Genomic DNA, 16,393 nt, shown 5'->3' on the forward strand with positions numbered 1-16,393 from the left:
TTAAATCCTGACGTGTACATGTGGGATTTCAGGTATCAGTCCAGTATGGTTTTGGATCACTTATAATTCATGAGAAATTTGGGAATCTTTAGTATTAGTCAAGATTAGTCAATATGTGCTTCCTATCAACGATGACTTGCTGGCTCACTATTTCTTTTTCAATTGTCTTTCCAGTTTACATATATGTTTGACACCAACTCTCTTAAGAGAACAGGATGTGAAAAGAAAAAAAGTTCTACAAAACTACAAAATTCAGCTTTACTCTTACATAAATATGCATTCTTCTGTTTATATTTTGAACATTTTCTCCATTAAAAGTGGACTAACATCCAATAAATACTTGGTGAATGATGTCAAAATGTAGTAACAAAGGACCTGAAAGGCTGAAGAGTCGTTGTAGTGGCTTTATTTTGCTCATTTTTATTCATATAATTTCAATACCATTTGAACAGTTTTGCCCCAAGCAAAACAACAAAAGCGTGTAATTATTTCAGAACAACAAAGACAGTGAAAAATAAGAAGAGACTCTTTCTGACAAACACACTCACGGCTCCTTTTGCTGGTCAAACACAAGTTTTGCACGCAGCAATACGAGTTTTCTTGACATGTTCATGTGAAACTGCTCACTGTGTCTGTGTTATGCATTAACGTGACCGTGATAGTGTGTAAAAGTAGGAGATTCTGCCAGTAATGCTACCATTTCCATAATCCCAACAGAGACGTTGCCCACTTGATACACACAGTTTGCATCCACTTTTGTACTTCATAAGTGTCTGATGTTGGAGCAGCTCTGTCTTTTAGGTTCAGTCTGTCTGAGAGTCCAAAAATGTTCCAGACCTTGATCATGAAAACTTCAGTGAAGTGTCGCAATCTCCATCCACTGAGCTACAGTTGGCCATCTTTCTCTCACAGAATAAATACATTTATTTGGAGACATCTTGGGAACAAAAGCAAAATGTTGTGTAAGAAGTACTAATGGATCCAACAGGGGAAAATCACACTCGATACTTCCTGCGGGAACACGAACGTTTTTAAAAACTCTCCAGTACTAAATCTTTCCATTACCCGGGAAATGGGGCATTTTGCACATAAGAATACTAAAACACACTTAGATGTGTTTTGTTTTATTTTAGGCTCTTGCAAAGTCCAAGATGTTCATTCATCATGATCACACTGTAGGTAAGTCAGTAAACATTCAGGAAAGCAGTTGACATGAATGAAATTTTGTCTTGTTCTCCTTAAGAAAGCATTTACAGTAAATCTGTGATGTGCTTTACTACATCACCATATTGCCGTACGAAGGAAAAGAGTATTATTTTCCAGCATGAAAAGTTTATGATTTAAACGAAGCATTTTCAGAATATAACTGCCCAAAAACTTCGCTTGAAAAAAAGTTATCAGGGTTTTTTAACCCTAAAAAGTTATTCTTTGATGTGCTAAATCTGAAAAAAAAAAAACTGGAGGTGAAAGTGTTTACGGTAATCAAAAACAAGGACAGAAAAAAAGACCTCTGTCTCTCTCTCTCTCTCTCTCTCTATACTGTATATATATATATATATATATATATATATAGTTAAAGTGGCTTTGCTTCTGCACCTTAGGTACTTTACTGCTTATGTGTATTATGTTTAGCGTTGCTGCATGTTGCTCTCTTACTTGTTGGTAGCTTGATTAAATGATCTTTATTTTAAGCTGCATCTGTATTTTTTCCCTCCGTTCCAATCAAATCCTGACCAGGTCTGTGTGGAGTTTGTATGTTCTCTCTATGCTTTCATGTTTTTTCTCCAGATAATCTATTTTCCTCTCCAAGAAAACATGCACGTTAAGTTAATCGGTATTTCTAAATGAGCCATAATTGGCTTCAGTCCCCCACAGCCCTTTACTGGATGGATGGATGGATGGATGGATGGATGGATGGATGGATGGATGGATGGATGGATGGATGGATGGATGGATGGATGGATGGATGGATGGATGGATGGATGGATGGATGGATGGATGGATGGATGGATGGATGGAGGGTCAGACGGGCAGACGGGCGGACGGATAGATGGATGGATGGAGGAAGTTGAGAACTTGGAGACTGTGCCTAAGGAGGATTACAGTATTATGTGTCTTTGCTGTTTTTATCAGATGCAACAACTGTTTCTGCAGCTCCAGGGTTGGCAAAACATACTGTTTGTTGTGATGGACTGGCAACATGTCTAGCATGCTTCAGACAGTGTCAGCTGGAAAAGGCTCAACCCCTCCCTTTGGGCAGCATGTTGGGTTTAAGGGGAAGGTGGCTCAGTTGGTAGAGCGTTCGCCCATGAACCTGAAGGTCAGTGGTTCGAACCCTAGTTCCGCCTGTGTCCACCAAAGTGTCCTTGGGCAAGACACTGAATCCCCCGGTTGCTCCCGGTTGTCAGGCCAGCGCCGTTGTCTATGGCAGCTCCGCCGACAACCGGTTTGTGAATGTGTGCGTGTGTGGGTGAATGTTTGCAGTGTAAAGCGCTTTGGGGCTGTAGGAATACAGCTGGAAAGCGCTATATAAGTGTAAGCCATTTACCATTTACCATTTATCTTCCCCAGGTGTTCATTTACACATTTTCCAGAGCAAATGGTGATAATGCGACATCAGTTTAATGTTTAATTTGCAGCTTGGTCTACAACCGAAATTAGAATAGCAAATGAATGCTTACTTAAGGGCATAGCTGTATATGATATAATTTTCCTATCACTCTTCATGTGCTGTCATTAACAACAGACAAAAAATGTCACAATGTTGCAGTTGCAACAATTTCTTATCATAATAAGCTTTGGTGTTCTCAAATTAAATTTTGCGTTAGCATTTGACATGTAACTACAACCGTTCACGAGAGAATCTTAACGGGTAAGAAAAAATGCAGTTCTGAATGTGTCATTTAAAGTAGCAGGATGTGTTTTGTTCACAGGATGTGACTTTGACCCCTCTTTTCACAGTTGGAAACAGGAAACAAATACAGGTATTCTGGGAGATATTGTTAGAAATGTGTTTGTTGTTTTGATAGTCACAGTCTTAAAATATCTTAAAATATCTGTAAAACAATAAATAAATACGTTGATAAATAAATGCCCACTTATGTCTTTCCTAAACAATGTTCTCAGATGAGTTTATCAACTTGGATTTCTTCCTCAGACAAAGATCAGACCGTGTGGTGTGAGGGGGCAGGTGCGTGTGAGGTCGGTGGTCCATCCACAGTTTCAGGCATCACCATCATCCCAGGTGTGCTGCTCACTGCTGCTCAGCATGAACACCGGGCACCAGATGGCACTGGCCTCCCTTCCCACTGCCCCAGGCTCACTTATCTTTGACACTGTGCTTTTGTTGCGGTCATGTGCCTCATGCTAACTCTCTTCTGCAATATTACAAAGACCAAAACGATATGCCAGTAATAACAATAAGCAGTGTCTTTTGATCTTGCCAATAAAACTGCATTCATTTTTCACCTGATGTGAAGTGGAAACAGAACGTGTGGGCTGTGTGGGCATGAACAGAAGTGCCCAGTGTGATTTCCTGAGACCAAATAGCATAATGATAGTCTACAGTTCCTTTGTTTGTTTGAGTGAGTATGTCAACTTGTTACAAGAATCGAAAAAATTATGCTGAACGGAATATTATACTCCAGCACAGTTCAGTCTCTCTGGTATTTAAACGTGAGCTCCCGGCAACGGTTCAGGGATGCAGCTTTGATACGATAACCATCCTCAGCATCATTATAAATGTGCCCTTGCAAATGTGGGGTCATTTGGAAACAAAGCTCTTTTGATGTCCTAAATAAAAATACATCTGGGCTCTTTCTGTGCTCAATTGGTCAAACCATGGATGCAACAGGTTTACAAGGTAATCCTGGTTTATCCTTTTAAATTAGCTTCATCAGCTCATGTTGGGAGGGGCATAAGTACGGTACCCTTCCAGCCTAAACATGTGGGCCCGATCTGGACTGAAAGTCTGCTCAGTTCTGTTTGTTGCGATTTTATTTTACCGGTATTCTACTCTATTCAGTTCAGTTCAATTCGGCTTTACCTATACAGTGCCAGATCCTGACAAATGTATTTTCAAGACACTTCAAAAATACACTACAAGTAAAAAAAAGATAACTGCCTAGCCCATGATTCCAGCAGATGACATCAAGACATTTATTTCGATACAATCCCCCATCCCAAGCAAGCACAAGGAAAGACAAACAGGATGAAACCTCTGGCAGATCCAGATGAAGGAGAAGTGGGCGACTTAGGTACAGAGCAAGCTTGGCCTTAAAACTGTGATGGCTTGAATGGCTCAAAGTGTGTGTTAATCTAACATATCAGCTCTCTGGTCCAAGCAGGGCGCATCTGCACAGAAAGTGTTGCAAGAACTGAAACCTTTTCTTATGACAGATTTTGTTTGTAGAGTCCGGAGGAGTAGGCTAACTTCTTTGTTAGTAATGCTATGCTGCAATCAGTTCTTTTATGCAGTGTCACAGGAATTTATGTATGCTGAAAGGAGATCGGAGTTTGTCTTCGCATGACTTACTGGTAACAAAAATACAACTATGACTATAAAGACATGAGTCCAGCTCTGCCGAATGAATTCTACAGCTTTCACAGTTATGTTCAATTGATAACAGACAGGACATAATGGATGGACAGGACAAAAAAGAAACATCAGAACTGATGTTTAAGTAAGCCGGTTGATAAAAAATAAAACTTTACACTCAGCCCTGAGCCTACAGACTGGCTTGTTTTGAAAGTAAGGAGGAAAGGGGACTAAAATAGCATTAATAGGAGCAAGGAGAAATGATTCCTGCACAAGAAGAGAGGTTTTCCATTAGATGGATGACATATTTTGTTCCAGTTTCTTGTGACTATTAAAAACCCTGACATACGCATTTGATGCATACACTATCAGTGAGGTGGACAAGCATGCAAAAAAAAAGGCAAATGGCTTCCAGCATCCTGGAAAACAGTGTCATCGCAAACTGTAGGAGGTACAATTCACATTGACAGTGTTCCGACATTGTAGAGAGATGAGTACCTCACCAGTTTTTCCTTTCTGGTAGATGTTTCCATGACAACCAATGCTCTCTTTTAATGAAGCACTAATCCAGCGGGGGACTTGAACAGAGAGACAGTATGGCCACTGGCATTTGAGAATTTTTTTTACAGCATATTGTGTGAGTGTATGTGTTTGTGTGTGGGAGGTCAATAGTATGTGATCAATCAGATTGTTAATCAGGTCAGTGTAAACTTTTTGCTTCCAGGCTTTTAAATTTGAGTTATTTTAGAAGCCGTCTCGCATCCTGCCTCTATAAATCTGTCATGCAATGGTCAAAATGAGTGGCTGGAGATGGAAAATAAACTACAACATAAGATATACAAAAACTTTAAATGACAACCCGTACAGTCCCTAAGAGTACCCTGACTGTCTTAAGGAAGCCTATCACATTCAGCAAAGCAAGCTATCATGATAACTTAACATTTTACATTAAGACCAAGTAAAAGTACACACCCGGATTTTACTAATCAGAACATTAAACAATCATGTGGCCCTCGCCAGGTCTGAAAATCAGGTGGATGCAGCCTTGAATAAACCACAACATATGACTTTTTACACTATGTCACTACTAACTCAACTAAAACTGAACCAACATGCAGAAGCAGTGTGCAAGTCCACCCTTACTGCCCCCACAAGAATTAAGAGGATACATAGCATCCAAGTGCTTAAGATCTAATGTAATTGATTAACTGATCATCAACTATATGTCCACCTCTTTAAACAACAGACACTTTGGCAGTAAGTGAGGTCCAGAGGAGTCTGGGAAAGGATTTAAGGCTAACCCCAAACAGTTTGGAATCCATCATTCAACAGAGAGAAAGATTATTCCCAGTGAAAAACCTGCATAAGATGGTTGTTAATCTTATCAGGTGTGGACACCTCAGCAAGTTCAGCCAGTGGTCAGACTGTGCAGTGTTCAGAGAAACCTGAGCTACATCTCAGACCCTGTCAGCCTCCTTGATAATGTTAAATGTAGTGCAGCTCTTCTGCTGTTGGCCAACCACCAATGGATAAAAGTAGAAGAAGAAAAACAAATTGAAACAGTGAGATCAACATGGGAGGCAGTTGCTGGTTTAATGTTTGCCTACACCGCCATGGTGTCATCGAATGAGAAGAGATGCCTCAAACTTCAAAGGGACATTGAGGTGGCAGAGCTTCATCATCAACAATCAGAATCAAGTCAACACTAACTCCCAACCAGGAGTTTTTTGGACCTTGTTGAAGTATATAACTCATGCAAGAACTTATTTTGGTCCCACAGAAATTCCTGAAAATTCTCATTATTAGAAGCCCATTCCTCATAATGAAGATATGTGCCAGTGGTGTAGGCTCTGTAAAAACTACCCTGGAAAATTTATCTGAACATGACTAAAGTTCCATTTGAACAAACCACAAGATTTGTTGCAAAATGTCTTTAGTAGAGATTATGCCAAACTGAAGATGTTTGGTCATAACACACAGTGCCACATTTGGATAAAAACTGAAGATGACATATTGCCATACAGCCCATAGCACCTGTGAAACATGGTGGTGGAAAGGTGACGATCTGGGCTTGTTTAACAGGCACAGGACGTGGGCACCTTACAGTTATAGAGTCTACCATTGAGCTGTCTCCCCAACTACTGTATTTCCTGAATCACATGTGTGGCCATCTGTCTGACAATTAAACGAATGACTGCAAACCTCAATAAATGTATGCAATGTTGTGAAGAGAGTGTGCCAAATTTGCTCCACAACAATGTCGGAGACTAATGAATATCATACAGGAATCAACTACCTCGAGGTAATGCTGCTCAAGGTGTGTCTGCAGAACCACAGATTCAAGTAAAGACCAGATAAAACTGTTCTATATCTACTTAATATCAAACCCTTAGAGTCTATTTTCTCTTTCACAGATGGATGACAGCATTAGGCTGTTGAGTGAGGTTGTGATAATTTCAGCATCGTTTCCCCCTGAAGCTAATCCCCGACCAAACAGTAAGTGTTAACGCATTTGTCAGATCGTGTTGAGAAACAGTACATCACATAATATGGATCTTTTATTAATTTACAACCTAAGTCACAACCTCTCTGGCTCATGCTTTCCCTTATCGCTTACACACAGACTTTGGTCACTCTTTCCAAAACAATTTAATGTAATGCAAATCACAAATATACTGAAAATAACCAGGTGAGGACATTTGGGTTTTTGAGTTGTGAAAAAAAGAAAAAAAAAAGAGCTTGAATAGAAGGAAAGTGAGCTTGTTTTCTTGGTTGGTAAAGATGTTTTACCTCTGATCATAAAGGCGTGTTTAGTTTGTAACTCACTGGTGGGGAGTCTCAGTCACATGAGCAGGTGCTGGGTCATTCGTTCTTGTGAGTCATTCAAGTGACGTCCAAATCGTTGACCCAAGCATCCCTCCTGTGGGTCATTAGGGTCTTTGGTCCACCACACGTGGTTTATCTGGTCAGCATGGGAGCTGTTTTAGTCACATGGCTGAAGGTACTAATGGTTATTAAATCGCCTGGGGAGGAGAGCCAAGACAGCATTGTAAGTGTTGGAGAGGTGAAACCTGAGGCCACCTCCTTTGTGCAGTGTTAGTTTTTAACATAGAAAGCTTTTTTCAGTCCTTTTTCAAACCATCTCTCTTTTTATTTGTATGATTTCTCGATTAACTACAGTAATTCTCCTGTACAAAGGTGGTGAACATTAAAAGGTAAATCTAACAAAGTCCTGAAGGTTATGCAATTCATGTTAGATATTTTCAATCTAAAGAAGAACCAAGCTGCTGAAGCCCAGTGCAATTTATTTTCTTGTCGCTTTGGGGATACGTTACAATATTATATATTATGATATACACAATAAAACGTGTGATGCCCACAAATGTGTACACCAGGTCATAGGATGTTAACTCATTTTGTAGCAAGGAAGAAGATGTTTCACTCAACAAAAGAAAACCTGAACACATTTCCATGCATCCACATCTGCACGGAGAGCATTTTCCTAGAGATAAAAAAATCTCACTGCAGTCATTATTGCACCCACAAACACGGAAAGAAAGCCAATAACATGACAATTCATCTAGAAGTGTCTAGTGACATAAACGCCCTGCGACATGATGAACTTCCACAGCTGGCCCCCAATGGATCAAAGGGTGATGAAGAAGTCAGTTCCATCATGACCAAATGTCAGCAAATGTAAGAGGAGCTCCACTGTTGACTCCCCCATTGGGAAGTCACATGCTGGTTCCCCACTCCAGGACACGTGACATTTCAAAATGTTCTCGAAGAATACAGGAAAGGCGGTTGATTTACAGCAACTATCAACAGGTGGTAAAGTGTTTAAATGGTGCAGGTAGTAGAAATGAATAAGCTAATTAAGAACTTTGATTGGGCAGTTATGCGTAATGTATGTGCAGCGGCATTACATCCACAGTTTAGCCTAATTAACAGAAATGTCTTTAGGTTTTCTGTCTCCTCGAACCTCTCTCTGTTCCTTTACTGGCGACTCATAAGAGAAAAGACAGACCTCTAGTGGTGAAATAACTACACATTTTTCTGAGAGTTACATTTCCAGTTAATTACTTACAACATGAAGAACTTGAGTTAGAAAAAAGTTGCTCATATAAAGTGGGAATCAGTGGGATTGTGTAGTTGTGCAACTGTTTCCTCTTTCAAAACTGCTGGTTAAACAGTGCAAAGAAAGCACTTAAGATGGTGCACACGCCTGGTGAACACAGATAGCAGTCTGACTGAATGAGTTTATCCTGATCACACAATCTGCTGCTTGTCTTAGTTTAGAGAAAGCTGTAAATACTGTAGATGATATATCAAAAGTACACCCCTCCCTGGATCTCTGCCTAAATGGACAATCTTCCCTCGAGTGTGACATGAAGAGAAAAATTCATCTCCTTTCAACTCTGCCTTTTTCCCTGGAGAAATCTTCTCTTTGGACCTTTGCAAAAAGAGGGTCAGAGGATATTTACAAAGAAACAGAAAAGACAAACATCATGTCGTTGCTCTTCCTCGCCACCTTTCTGTCCAAACACACACTCAGTTCACATACAAAACCAGCTGCAGTCCCTCTCATGCTCTTGATTTCTGTCCTCATGCTGGTCACGTTTAGCACAAACAGGTTGTGTAACTTAGAGTTTTAATATGTTTCGAATCTCAATACGGCAACAGACAATCATTTTTGATGTGAAAAATTGTAATGTTGATGTGTTTCTTAAAATGAATGAATCTCTCCGTCTTTGTCATAGTCAGAGTTCCTGGCTTGTGCCTGATGGCTGCCAGCCTGGCCATGAACACATCGTTGCTTGTGAGGCCATGCTGTCCAGCATGGGCCTGTCAGCTCAAGTATGGATGGTGGGGACCTGTCTGTACCAAATATTTGTTCAATAGAAATGTTTATACTAATATCTAAGCAAATGTCTTCATGTTATCGTCAAATGAAGGTACTTTATTTCCAATGTGTGCTGACAGGTCTTCAAAATAACTAGTTTACCATACTAGGACTTGATTTGTTGAAAGTATAGCAAAGAGGTTAACTAACAGGGTCTGCCGTTCCCGGTTCTGGGCAAAAATGCAGATGATAAGGGAAATCATGAGCTAGAGAGGTGGTGACTTAGGTTGTAAATTAATATAAGATCCATATTATGTGATGTACCATTTCTCAACACGATCTGACAAATGTGTTAACACTTATCACAACCTCATTCAACAGCCTAATGATGTCATCCACCTCTCTGCACACGTTAACATTATGCCACCAAAAAAGGAAAAATAACAAAAATTAACCAAAAGATCTGTGGATGTCGAGATCTGTGTTGACATTCTGAAGATCAGTAACATTTTTTTTTTTAAGATTTAACATTAATTTGACACTATTTACCCTTTAATGCCTGACATATGACATAACCCACAAAATACATCTTTTTAATGTGAAGTGGTAATTATGTATATTGAAATCAAAAGAATGTTTTTCTCATCATTATGAAAACCTTAGGTACGTTCATGTATTTTTCATGTAGTTGCTTAATATTTTCATCATTTTTTTGTTTGTATATTTTTTTTTTCCTTTTTTGATTATAAAGTTTCAAAGGTCTTAGAAATGCATGTATCAAATTCGATATGATACATCAATACATACATAATAGGGTTTAACCAGAACTGCATGTTGGTTGTGCATTTTTGTGTTACCACATGCGCCAGTCTAAAGCCAAAACCATATTGTTAGCAATTTCCGTCAAAAAGTGAAAGACTGATTAAAAAAAACAATTCAAGTAAGCTTTGAAATCTAAATACAAAAAATCTGTGTGCGTTGTGTAATGATGACAGACCCAGCGTCTCCAGAGCACAAACCTGCTGTATTATTCTAAAATACAAACACACAAGAACCACTAATGGCACAAATCCAGCAAGCAATAAACCAAAAAAATGGCAAAAACCAACATAACTCCATTCCCACAGTCTGTGAGGGACCGGATCTGCTGCCAGTAAACATTATTAAAAACATCCACTCTCCAAAGGACGTGAAATGAAGAGTTCATCTCAGTTTAGTCAAAATAAAAAACATGAATGTGTGAAATGAAATGACTCATCTGAAAGATGAACTGTCAAAAAACTAAGCAAAGTGGATTTCCATTCCACATTAAGCTTTCATCAGTGAAAGGATGTATAGCAGCACACCATCTTACAGCTACTGAAGCTCAGTTGTCCAGTCAACACCCTTTTTTCCTCCAACTGTGAGGTGTGACATATTAATGTATCATAAATCATATGATTTTATTTCATGTTAAATTTGAAAGAATGTCCACACACTATTTTATACCATCTTCTGTTCTATTCAGAGGTGGGAGGTAACAGTGTATCTTAACAAAAAAGTATCTTTTTACTGTACTTAAGTAGATTTTTACATGTATCTGTACTTTGAATATTTGTTTTTCTGAAAGCTTTTTACTCTTTTATTCCTTAAATATAAAAACACAAAAATATATACTTTCTACTCCTTACATTAACAAAACACCCTAGTTACTTTTCCCAACCTCCACAGATGAAGACATGATTTAAAAGATGTCACTAACTAGAGAGGGAAATCAAGTTGGGGTTATGATAGAGAGATAAACTGCAGGACGAGATGGAGGAAACAAGGGATCCTAGCATTGTCGAGTCTGAAAATGTTAGAGCAGATTCAGAAAAGAAAGAAATCCCTCACCCATGGCCAGATTGAAAAGAATTGTTTCATGTTGTTGGCTCCGAGAATGAATCATGAAGAATGCTTAAAAGCCACAAACTTCTGGTGTACAAGGATTTGTCATCGAATCTGAATAAACACATGATGTTAAAATGCATTTTCAGTTTTTCTTATTAGTTAATTTATAATTGTATGGAAGTTGTTTTACAACTTTAGCCAGGCTATGGGATGCTATTGTTTCTGAGATTCTTAGTTTTTCCGAATTACCGAAAGATGTGTTTATCTTAGATGGCAAAAAATAATTTTAACTTTTTCACTGGAGTACATTTAAGACTCCTTGAGGTCTTGATGAAACGTCTGTAACATGCTTTGATCAGAATACCAGAGATGTAGCACTTTGCTCTGGTTTATGAAGACTTTAAATTGGAGGTTTTAGTACTGTTCAAACCACTGTTGTGACGGGAACTTTTCTCTCTTTTCTCTTTTTTTTTCTTCCTGAGGGAAACTCAGAGAGGACTGTAATTACTACTTTGCACACCAGATGTCAGTGTTGTCCCAATATTACAAGAGGGGACAGATTGGTCCTGGACAGATACAGTTTAGGAGAATATCCATCATCTCTCCATCTTTTTTCTGTACCTTCTTCATACATCATATATAAAAGTTGCAGAGTGCTGAACAGTATATCACAAAATTCAGATATGAGGACTGAAAACGAAATTGTCATAAAAATCTAATCTCAGATAATGAAAGATGTTACACATCTCCATAATCTACATATTCCTGCTTCTACATAGTTCCTTGATTTACCTTGAAAGAGTTCATTTGTGTTCTTACCGGACAGAGTATCTGCTTGTGTACTTTAATCCCACATAAAGCTTTCTACTGTTGGCAAATCTCCTGTCCTATAAGACTGCTGAGGCAAGCAGAGAGCAGGAAGTGCAGTCTTCCCACAGAGGATGGCAACGGTCCTATCCTGCACTGCTCAGAGCACAGTGACAGGGTTACATTCATTTTACAACTGTCCAAAAAACGATGAGGTCTAATGATGATGTTGAGTGAAATGGCTTAAATTCTATTGATATATATAATGTATAATGTGCAGACTACAATATATAGCTGTTATGTGTTTTGGGATGCTTTTGACCAGTTTTTCATATTACTGTTGGGTATGTAGGTTTGTATGTTTTTTGTTTTTTTTTCCACCCCCAACAGATATCTCCACATGCTTCTTCCACACGCCAGGGCGATAGAGGTAATGACGGTCTTTATAACGGATCACCAGATAAAGACCATGTCACAATGAGCCAAAACTCTAGATTTGAACCCTACTGAAAACCTTGGGAAGTCATCGACCATCCAAACTCCTCATGATGACAGGTAAAAAGTAGGGGTGGGCATTGCCAAGGACCTCACAATACGATACACTTCACAATACTTGACTCACTATAGAATACTGCAATATCAAAATTTTGCAATATATTGCGATGTTATACATATTTAGCTGAAAACTGTGGAATGCCTTATGCATCTTGAAATCCGAGTTGCACGTACATCAGACTATAGTGATAATTCATGAGTCAAAACAATATAATTCTAATTATCCATGCCGTTTTATTGTAACTATACAAGCTAAAATTACAATATATTTGCATATGTTTTTCATATTATTTACTTAATATGTAATTAACATTAACAATATTATCTAAGCCCATGTATACAAAAAAAGTCGTACCGCATTTACAACCCGTCTGCAACATGATTTATCATTTGAAAAAAGAATTATACTCAAATTTTGAATATTGATATCGAATCGGCCGGCAAAGTATCGTGATATATTGTTATATCAATATTTTTGCCCACCCTTAATCAAAAGCCTGTGGAGCAATCTCCTGTTGGGGTTGGGGGGAAAATCCTCTACGTTGAATAACATAGTCTAAGCATAACGAGGAAAATTATCTTCTACAATATCCTTTTATCTGACTTGGTTCGTATATCCTTCTCAAAGGCAACTCTGTCAGACTCAGATTTTTTTTTTTAAGTTTTTTTTGGGCTCTAGTGGCCCTTTATTGAGATGCAGACTGGAAAGGGGTAGAGAGAGAGAATGGGGAAGACACACAGCAAAGGTGCGTGGGCTGGATTTGAACCCGTGACCACTGCAGGAGGAGGACTGTAGCCTCAGTATATGAGCTGCTGCTTAACCCATTGCGCCACCAGAGCCTGAGCCCCAGACTCAGATTTTTTCACGTACCGCCCAAATTACTGACCCTTTTCCATATTTTACTCTCGGTGCAAAATACTGTTGGTTATAGGCTTCTCAGGTCTCCATCTAACCATAAGTCAACCAGGTGTTGGGTAAAACTGTGAAGATAGATAATCCACCTGAAGTTACTCCTAAAGAAGTTAGCTGGATGGTCAATTTAGCTTAGCTAAAGTTAACTGACTGTAGTTAACCGACTGTTAATCAAGTTAACTTGGGTGAAGTTAACTGCCTCCAGTAAACTTTTAATATTAATCAATTTTAACTAGATGATGCCAAAACTTTAAAAGCATTTTTGTCCTCAGTTTTATTGTTAGGGTGTTCGACAGCAGAGAGGCTGGGTTAAGAATGAATTGCCGAGGTCTCTTTTTTCCAGCTTTGTATAAATCAATTTTATAGACATAATTTTGGGCTTGGCTTTTGATTTACTTTATATTTAATATGAACTCAATGGAACAACATTTATACTTTCCCTATAGTAGCAACCAAATAACGATACTATACAGTATATCAGATGATTGTTTGTCATTAGGAACCTGCTGTATTGTTAATTATGTTGTAGTTGAGTCACCAAAGTTCAGGCCCCGGTCAAGTCCAACTTACTAAAAAGAAAACTGAGTTGGGTGCAAGTAAAGAACTCTATTGATCCAAGGTGAGCCCAGGCCAAATAAAAACAGCTGTTAGCTTTTTAAACTTAAATACTGTCTGTAAAACTGTTTTTAAGCATCTTTAAGCATATCAATATTTGTGCATTTCAAAAATGTAACATTTATGGAAATGTTTTTTAATCTTCACAGACCCTTTTCATGATAACCTGATACCTAAATAAAAAAACCACACACACAATTACATATTTATAGCCTAGTACTTTGCATTCTTTATACAAAGCCACTTATAGTGAAATAATAATTTACAAATGAAAAGTTTAACGTAAAGTCCAACTGCCCCATAGTCCCTAAAGTGACTTTACTAACATCACAGAGTTAATCTACTCCATCTGAAGTCCGAGTCCTGGGCTCAAGTACTACAAATCTGTTATATAATTTAAAAAAACAAAAGCCAGCTAAAGGGAGACATTGTGAGCCACACACATACAAAAACCATTAATGGCAAACAGCCATCCAACTGTGAACCAACATCTAAAATCACTCATGTGTGGGAGGCTGTCAGCAAACAACCTTAAAAACATTCAATCTGTGAAGCACATTTAGCAAAGTCCATCTCATTTTAACGAAAATGATGTCAAATCTAATCTAAAAGAGGACTTTTTAATCTCAGAGACATTTAATAAACCGGAGGATTAACACTGAGATGCCACATCATCATGCAAACACACATGATGATGTGGAGAGGGAAAGATTGGTATATATATATATATATATATATATATATATATATATATATATATATATATATATATATATATATATATATATATATATATATATATATATATATATATATATATTATCACAGAAAACATCACAAAAAACATGAACTGAAAAATGAAAGCACTGCTGCTTCTTGGATGTCCCTGTTTGTCTAACTGAGCACATTTATTGGAAACTGAACATGACACCGTGATTATCCTTAGAGACGTACACTTAGATCACATTAACAACGGGACTGGCTTTATGAAAGGAAAACAAAACCCTCATAAAACTGACACAATATATCTTTTTGTTGTTTAGATGCTTAATTGCCGTTTTATGAGCGGTTGCTATCGACTGAACAGCGGATCATCTACAAACATGACGCAGGTTTCTGTGACGCACGAAATGGGCGGTGTTTCCTGCACTGTAAAAAAAATCTGCAAGGCTTTTGATGGGGTCTCCTTGTGCACCTGTACAGGGTTAACAAGTAACCAATAGCTTACACCATCATTTTTGCTTGATAAAGTTTAATCCTTCCTTCTTTTTCTGTTGAATGAAAATAGTTAATGTTAAGTCTCACAAGTCATCCTAACAATTGTCAAGAGAGCTTCTAGCATTTTAGGAGTGCTAGATTGTGTTTGGGGGTCCCTATTTTTTAGAATTACAGTATTATGCGTAATTCTAAACCCTATTAAATGATCCATGGCAATGGAATAGATTGTTAAAGTTTTTTTTTTTTTTTTTTGGGCTCTAGTGGCCCTTTATTCAAGCTGCAGATATGAAAGGGGTAGAGAGAGAGATCGGGGGAGACATGCAGCAAAGGTGTGCAGGCCGGGATTCGAACCTGCGACCGCTGCAGGAGGACTGTAGCCTCAGTATATGAGCCGCTGCTTAACCCACTTCCCACCGAGCGGCCCTAGATTGTTAAAGTTTAAGAAAAAAAACTAATTCAGTTTGTGAAACTAAACTTCAAGTTGAACCATGAAAAAAAAATCCAAGCGATACATGTAATAAGGCTAGCTGATCCGGAACATTAACTCACATATGAGGGTCATTTGAGAAAACAAACTTGTCCAGGTGGCAGAGTGGTAATATTATTATTTATTTTTTAATTTCCAGAAAGAAAGACAATAGAACCATAAATTTATAAAGATGAATGTTTGCAACAACATCCTTTTCTTACACTGTCTTGGCCATTGTACATAGATCATAGGTTTATTTTTCAGATCATATCAAGAATGTTTTTGGTGGTTTTTCAATCAACATTAGATAGAGGATGAAATGTTGACAATATTGCTGCAAAACTTGATGGCTGGTGTAATTTCATGAGGGGACTGTCATCATGAATCTTCTTTCTCTCTTCTAAGATGAGTCAGAGCACTGAACTGCATCATATATAACTGCTTTTACCTCTTGGTGGACATGCTAATTACATAGACATAGATCCGTGCATGCAAATTTAGATTTGAGAACCACTTTGCTCATATGAATAAAAGTTAATGACTCAAGGGGAATAGCTTCACTGCATA

Source organism: Cololabis saira, chromosome 2 (assembly GCF_033807715.1).
Source record: "Cololabis saira isolate AMF1-May2022 chromosome 2, fColSai1.1, whole genome shotgun sequence".
Lineage (NCBI taxonomy): Eukaryota > Metazoa > Chordata > Actinopteri > Beloniformes > Belonidae > Cololabis > Cololabis saira.